Source organism: Pteropus alecto, unplaced genomic scaffold (assembly GCF_000325575.1).
Source record: "Pteropus alecto unplaced genomic scaffold, ASM32557v1 scaffold65, whole genome shotgun sequence".
Taxonomy (NCBI): domain Eukaryota; kingdom Metazoa; phylum Chordata; class Mammalia; order Chiroptera; family Pteropodidae; genus Pteropus; species Pteropus alecto.
Window position 1 is genome coordinate 8,365,904 of NW_006439191.1, and position 8,169 is coordinate 8,374,072.

The 8,169-nt window shown below is 47.3% G+C and overlaps 1 pseudogene; it reads right to left on the reverse strand.

Annotated features, from left to right (window-relative positions):
* Window positions 1–4,687: 4,687 nt before the first annotated feature.
* On the reverse strand, window positions 4,688–4,807 carry LOC112483289 (annotated as a pseudogene).
* Between the last annotated feature and the right edge of the window lie 3,362 nt (window positions 4,808–8,169).

Sequence of the window (8,169 nt, forward strand, 5' to 3'; positions counted from 1 at the left end):
TGAGTCGATGTCACATTCTCTCTCTGACTCTCCCTCCTCCCATTCTGCGCTACCAGAATGAATGGCTCTCTCTCTCATCTGAGCCGACGTAGCAGCTTAACGTAGCTGTTCCGGCACCGAGTTGAAGGTATGCTTCCATGTGCGTCCCAGGTGCCCGGAGGGCAGAGGGTGCTCATCCCGGTGCCAGGGCCAGGCACACAGGTGGCTTTCGTGAATGCTCGCTGCTTCGAGTCTGAATCCGCTCCTTTATTTTAAGGGCAAGGAACCTGGTGACTTGCAACATCCCTTTTTCAAAAAAAATCTCTTTTTTCTAAATATTGCTTGATCTATGGCCGGTACTCCTGGAAAAGGATGGTCTTTGCTAAATTAGTTTTTAAAATTCTTTTAAGCACAAAGAACCCACAATTCCTCTTTGTGTGAGCTATGAGACCAAGACCGTAAGTAAGCGGACTCGGGGGCAAGCAGTGTGTAGTCTTCGGGGAGTCACACGCAACTCTGCTTCAGGTCACCCCAGCGGATGAAGCTACAGGGGGCCCCTGTATAGATCATCCGGGACCTTCCCGTGTGGGGTGGACACAGTTAGGTCTGCAGAACGTTGGGCCCCGTGAACAAAGGCCGACAGTACGATGAATAGGCCGCTGCTACGTTCTCATCAGTGTTCCCGCAGAGACACACATTCTCTCATTCATTGTGTTCAGAAATCCAAAATTTATAGGTCTCTTCCTTTGCACCAACTCCTAAACCAGGTTTATTTCCATGGACTTGACCTTTGACAATTAGACTGTCTCCCCCCTGGCAATCCCAGGGTTCATTTCTTCCTGCAGACGGCCATTTTGGCAGTGTCTTTAACGGCCAAAGGAAAGAACTAGAAGTCTACATATGGAGACCTCATCCCGGGCTACCTAATGGATTCAAAAGACATCCTGAATATTCATCATCTCCCTTTTATGAGCACCTTGGCAATTCCCTGCAAAGGTGAAGGCTGCAGTAAATTCAGAAGTGCCATTTAGTGAATACCGATTTATTCTCAATCCGAGTCTCATTTTTTTCCTGCTCTCCAGCACAGCGTTGGAGCTCCCGAGATCGCGGTGAATGCACGGCATTGTCTGGGCTCTGAGCAGGCAGGATGGTCTGTGCAAACCCAAAGCTCGAGGAGGTTGTCTGCTCCCCAGCCTGTTGCCGAAGCATCGCGCACTTACTCTGTGTTCCCTGCGACTCCCTCCCTCTCCGGAGAAGCTGGAAACAACCCAGCCTTCGGGAGAACTGTTAAAATCGTGCTGGAGCGCTTGGCTCGGTGACAGCGCTTTTAATTAAGAGTTGTAATTAGCAAATATCATTTTCCAGCCCGGTGCACAAGGCCTTGTCTCCTGGTGTGCTAGGGATCAATCACAGTGATCTCCAGAGCTGTGGCTCCCCGGATACTGATGTGGATAGTTATTCAATGGAGGGAGATTCAGAGAGATAGGGGCCCCCATCGTTTTTGTTCATTTAAAGGGTTTGGGCTGGCTGACCCCGAGAAGTGACAGAGAAGGTGGGCTGTGATAGTGACCACTGAGGAGTCCACCGTGTCTCCCCCCAGGGCCTGTGCTGGTGATTGAACTTTTTCTCACACCCACTTTGCCATCACCCACATGACCGCACAGGGCTCGTCATCACGGTTCTCTCCTTCCTAGAAGCGCTGGGATCTGAAGTCTCGATCCCGTTTGCTTTTGTACATCACCCTAGACTGGAGACACGTGCACTTACTATTTATCTATTCGTCCTGATCACGCTCTTTGCGTCTGACTTCCCATTCCATCTCCAAACTTACTCTAAGAATATTCCTTCTGAGACGAAGCGAGACGACTGTCAACCCAAAATGCCGGGGCCGACCGGTGCTGGCGGTTTGCCCAGTGCCTCCCAGGTGACCTCCGTTTCTTCCACGCAGGCTGTTGAACCTCCACTGAAGCCAGGACATGGTGCCATTTCTCCTTCCGCCTTTATGCCCCCAACTGTCTTCGTGAATTCCAATAGCTCCTCAGCCTGTCACAGGAGTCGCAAACTCGGCCCCACAGGCCACGCCTGGCTCCTGGACGTGTTTTCCTTGGCCTTCAATTCACACTGTTCTGAAATGTTTTTAATTAGTTGCCAACATTTACAAACTGGGACATTTCACATTCAAATATCCAGACCTTGGGAGCCTCATGAAAAATCTGAAGGTCTGGATACCCTGGGCCTGCATTGCTAGCCAACCACTGGCTGGCACTGAGCAGAGGTGGCAGCCGTGCACGCACTTACTAGCGAGTCACAGTCCCTGCCACTGTGAGCATTTCTCACCCGCTCTGCTCCCACGACTCACTGACCTGTGTGGCCCCTGTAGGTATTTGAGTCTGTGAGGTCCGGTCTAATCGAAGACAGACAGTCTGCCTAGGAAGATTATATTTCCTGTTTGCTGCCCCTCATCCCTAGTTATTCTTCTCCTAGACAGGAAGGGGTCTAAGGAGGATTTGTGGCTTTCACCAATTTGGGAGGCCTTTGGGCTGTTCACTAGGGTAGGGAGAAAAGATGTAAGTCGCACCCTGCTAACTTCAATTTTTTTCACACTCGGAGGCAGCAAGAGGACTTAGGTCTTTGGATTCTCTAGCTGGAATTTAAGCAGATTGATTAAGTAGGAAGAGCTTCACAATGCAGTACTGGGGGGAGGCAACTGAGAAGCCATCAACCCAGCATCACAGACAGTGGTACAGGCCTCATCTGGAGCTGCACATTAGCGGTCAAAACAGAACGCTGAGAGAAATCACAATGAGAGAAATAGAGGTAAAAATGGCCGATGACCCAACAGAAAAGAACAAGAATGTTAAATGCTTTTTAAATTGGGTGTTTTGTTAAAGCGAAAGATCATTTATCTGTTCTTTGTATTGATTAAGAAGAAAGAGAGAATTGATCGGTGAAGGGAGTTGGTCCCTTGGTTGAATGGTGAGTGGCAGAGAAGCTGGACCATCTTCTACATCCTGCAGGTGACAGCTGGCACAGCGACGTGGCTTGACCTTGAGAATGGCGGATAAGAGGGCAAATCATCAGCGCTTACAAGCAACCATCTCCCACATTTCGACTTATTCTTAGCTTGTTCTTTTGTCGAAGCTAAAAATGCCCCGGGGTCCCATAATGTGTGTCAGTAGGCACGTGCTGAGGATGGCTCTGGCAGCCTGACAGATCCGAGGTTCCGGAATCCTGCGAAGCGGAACACTTCGCACCTGCCACCTGAGCGCTCAGTGGCCTATCAGTGAACTGGAAGAGCTGGGAGGAAGAAACACCTCATACCTCTTCTGGTGGCAGATACGGTCCCGACTCACGCAGTCTGCCCAAGCTTCTCTCTTATTTTTCTACTTCATGTCGCTCGTTCAAAATCCATGTGCTACGAAGTTATGTTTTAAACACAGGCCGACTTCCTGCTTTTTATATTTTCGTATTTGGGAACATTCCGATGATCAGACCCTCCTTCTCTCCAGGCCACTTAGACCTTTGACTCTCTAACTCCGAGTTTTTTGGAACTGGTTCGTGGCTTCCGCTTCTGCTCCTCATTCAAAGTCATGGTCTGGTCCCTCTTGGCTTTTGATTTTACGTGCCCTCCTTGTAATCCGCTCGGGCTGCGAGACAACGGAGGGATCGGAAGTATTTTACGTTCCAGGCTGTAGGCCTTATGAGGTGCCGACGGGGTTCTATAGGGATATCCGCTCTGCTTTTCCTATTGAAATCGGGGCGGGAACTGGGGCGGAGCGCTTGACAGGGGTGGAGAGCACATGCAGCTAACTGCCTCTGAGATAAAGCCGAGCATGTGACGATGGCTCGGGGCGGGGCCGGGAAAGAGCAGGTCGGGGAGACGGGGAGGAAGCGAAGGTGTCCACACGCAGCAGGAAAAGTCATTTCGGAAATAATAATCAGTTAGAATAATCTTTATTGTGAACATCCTAAGAGGCAGTGTTTGGAATAAGAGCAAGTAACTGCCATTTTAAAGTGGGCCCATCGCAAAGGGCCTGGGTCTGTGAGTGAGTGACTGGCTGGGCCACCGGATGGTGGGCTTGGGGCAGAGGGCGGGCTCCTGAGTCAGGCTGTCCCCCATGTGCCTGCAGACAAGTCGGAACACCTTTGGGCTTTCTATCTGCAAAATGAACCCAAATCTGCGTTTTCCCCCTTCTTTCAAAAGACAGTAACAAAAAGTACTGTGGAATACCTTTTTGTAACCAGTCTTTTTTTTTTTTTTTTTAACAAAACGTATATATTTTTTGAAAAGCAATTTCAATTCTCCTATAGAAAAAGTTTTCTCTGTGAATGTCGTGAACATTTCTGGTTCTTTTCTTTCTCTCCTTTTGTAATTATTTTGTTTCTGTGGCCAGAGTCATACTGATAACATATCGGTTTATTGTCCGAGTAAGCGTCCATCCTGTCCATTATTAATATGTTATCTTCATCCTAAGCGCTGGATGTACCAGGTACCACAGATGTAGTGATGTACCTGGAGATAATCAATAAATGCATTACTTTTTTTTGGCTGAAAATCATCACGTTTTCACGATCACTCGACATTCGTTATGATTGCCTTTGACAATAAAGACAACTGTTTTTTTATTTTTAGATGAGGCAACTCTTGGTTGACCTCACAGATTGCAAAGACCTTGTCAGCTTACAAGCCTTTATTTTTTATTTTTTATGCCTATAAGCACCTGGTCTTCCTAGGTGGTCTCCCATCCAAGTACTAACCAGGCCCGACCCTGCTTAGCTTCTGAGATCAGATGGGATCGGGCTTGTTCAGGGTGACATGGCCGTAGACTAAATATAACTACTTTAAGGTCACTTTAAACAGGCCTTAAATTCCTTAGAGGATGGTATTATACTTAGCACATCTCAATAAATATTTGTCTGTTGGAACATTTATGCATAAATAAATAAATCAATCCACTTTACGTCCAGACCTGAGATAGGCCTCGGGGATGTGTTAGGGAATTCCTTGTCCTCCTAGAGCTTAACATTATAATTGGGGATTATAAATTCGTATCTTTATTTGGGATGGAAAGTAAAGTGTTCCATGTCAGGACTCAGCACGGTGAGGGTACCTAAGGGATGCTTATGAACAGATATGGGTGAGCTGGTCAACCCGCCAGAACTCGGATGGGTCTGCAAGAGCCGACTTTCCCTTTGTGGGTTTCTGTTCTGTCTCTGTAATCATCAGCTAGGAATTGCCACTGATCATCTACTTCCTCCTGGGGGTTCTAGGGGGTTCTACGATCCCTCCATACTAACCTTGCAGTCCTGGGCTTAACAAGGAACTATAAGTGTGAGCTTCAGGCCTTTTCTGTGCTTCCCTCTTGGAGGCTCTCAGGAACTTAAGTTTGGAAATATCACCTAGTCCCGTGTGTTTTGCAAAGACTGCAGTTTATATTAAAAGATGTTTCACGGAAAAAAAGCATTCCGGGGTCAAGTAGGTTTGGGAAACACTGGGTGACACCGTCTAACCAGATTTTCTTAGTCAGGCATCTCAGAGTCTTTATGCAGAATTTTCCAGATCTTTTTGGCCACGCCATGTTTATTTAAAAAGGTCCTTGGAGCATTATGCGTGGGGCTAGTGTTCTGCGAAGTCCATGTTGGAGCGTGAACATGTTCTGTGAAGTCCGTGTTGAAGCACGTACGTGGACCCACACTCCTGCTGTGCAGGCCATGAAGCTCGTTCCAGGGGTGCAGTGACCGTGGACGCACCTAGAGATGACAGTCCCCAGGGCCCATCGCCGGGACTGAAACCTGTGTGTTCGGCCAGCCGGGCCGCCTTGCTTTCCACCACAGTGTGCTGTTCTTTTTCCATGCCTGTCCTCTCTCAGTTCCTCTTCCCGGCCTCGGTGGCTTCAGCCCACCAGCAGTCCTTAGAGCTTTCCATGGCCACTTAGACCCCATTTGGAAGACGAAGGGTTGACCCTTCGAGTTCCACCTGGAGCCTTCACCTCCAACGCCCACAAGTTCAGCATTTCTGCCAGCTCAAGGCAGCGCCTCCGCTCCCGTGCCCTTGACCTGTCCTGGGACAGGCCTTGAACTCTACCGTGACCACGGATCCCTTGCTCCTCCTCCAGTTCTACTTCCTGTCTTCTCGTTACTTCCGTCAGGCAAAGTATACCTGTTTGAAATGATTACTACCCAGTTCGTTTGTACTTTCGGGTTAGTTGTATTTACGTTTACTCTGAGCTCTGTTTTCCTTCGTGGATTTTATCTGGCTTCAAGTAGGGGCTTCTTCTTTTCTTGTCCCTACTTTCTGCCTCGGTTCCATCAGGGTCTACATTCCTGTTCTGAATCTTCTGATTGTTACAGTATGTTATTAGCTTATGGGACATCTAGCTATCTGTGACCATACATACATATAAGCAGGTTGGTAATAAAAATTTTGTTAATGCTAGAAGAAGCTTTGGATCACTTGTTTTACCTGGTGTCTATTTACTGAATAAAAATATTCTGGAGTGCTTGACTGAGACACCAAACATCCAACTGAATGATATTTTTCAGTGATTTCACTTTATTTTGGTTATTTCCTTAGCTGATGAATTATTTTTGTCGCATTTTTGTCACAAAAGAAAACATGTTAGATAAATTTTTATTCATTTGTATTTGTAGGACTTTTCTTTAGTAGTTACTGAGATTCCATCTTTTCCGGTTCCTAGTTTAGGGTAAAAAGCTATTATATAAATAGAACGATGAATTATTTTAATTAAACCATTTGATTAACCAATGAAACTAAACTTACCTTCAGAGTGAGATGAGATTTCGCCTTCAGTGTTTCTGCTAGAGATACTATCTGATAAAGAAACAATGATCCTGTTTTTATCAGAAGGTGTTTCCCTCACTCCCCAAGCGAGAATAAAAACTAGACCATAAGTCCCCATAAGTGGATAAAGAAATGAAAAAATGCTTCCCATACAGCCTGGCTTTTAATGTAATCCTTTACTTCCCTTTGGAGGAGGGTTCTGTTCATTGGCTGGTCCCACCAAAAGACTGATTTAATTGCTAATTCTTTGTTTTTGCCTTTTTTAGTGTTATATTTATGATTACCAAAGCTTGTTTAAGGCATTATGGCTAAAAAAAAAAAAAAAAAAAGTAGTCAAATGTACTGGAGCTCTTAAGGAACTTTAATAGGCTATCAAAACCCAGAGAGGATTTATTGAATGTCTCCCTTCCAGGAAGATAAATTGTTGGTTCAGCTGCAACTCCTTAACTTCATCATATTTTATATACTTTGGCCATCATGGATCGCCACCAGGCCCATTGCATGGGGTGATTTAAAACGTGTTCCGATTAAGTACACAGAAGTAATCCTGTCCCCAGTGGAGGAAGGGGAGCAACATCATAAATACACATTGTTTAAGTGTAAATTCTACTTCGCACTCACAGGTTATATTGTACTTGCATGTTTTATGCTCTGTTGGTACTTAAAAAAAATGATTTCATTTGGGGGCATTTCCAGGGATCATGTCAAGCGGCAGGCAGCAGGGACTTGCCTAGAATTTCCTCCTTAGACCTGGTAACGGGGCCGACCAAGGCAAGCAGAGACAGGAAGCGTGCAGGACAAAACTCTCCCATCTGGTTACACAGAATGGACACAAATCCGGGTCTGCCTGCTCAAATGGACAGGGCTATCCACTTTTGAAATTTCCTTACATCAAGGCCTCCAATTTACCTGATTCCATCTCTGTCACCTGTGTGTTGGCCGCTTCCTTTCCTTCAGGGATGTCCCAGAATCTGGGCGAAAGGTCCTCATCTCTGGACTCCCACATTCTCGCTGACGTCCTCGTGGTCGACCCACCGAGCGTCCTTGCTGTCTGGTTGCTCTTTGCCTCCACGCCTAGGCCTTTCTGCTGAGCCCGGGACCCTGAGTGTCCAGGGCCCTTCGCCAGGAAGCCCTGCTCGGGCGTGGCCTGGGGAGACCATGCCACTTCCTCAAGCTCCACCCCCAGGAATGAAGGGGTCCTCGGGGCTCCCAGGCCTTTCCCAGACCTGGCAGGAAGACTCCCGGACTCAAAAGGCTTTCCTGCCCTGGGGCACAGGACGCTCCCGCCGCCTTCTGGACGCCCCTCCTTTGAGTTCTGCTGTAAATTCTGCTAAGATCCCAGAGTCAGGAAAGCCCCCGCAGGGTGTGTCCCTCTGCTTGAAACCGGC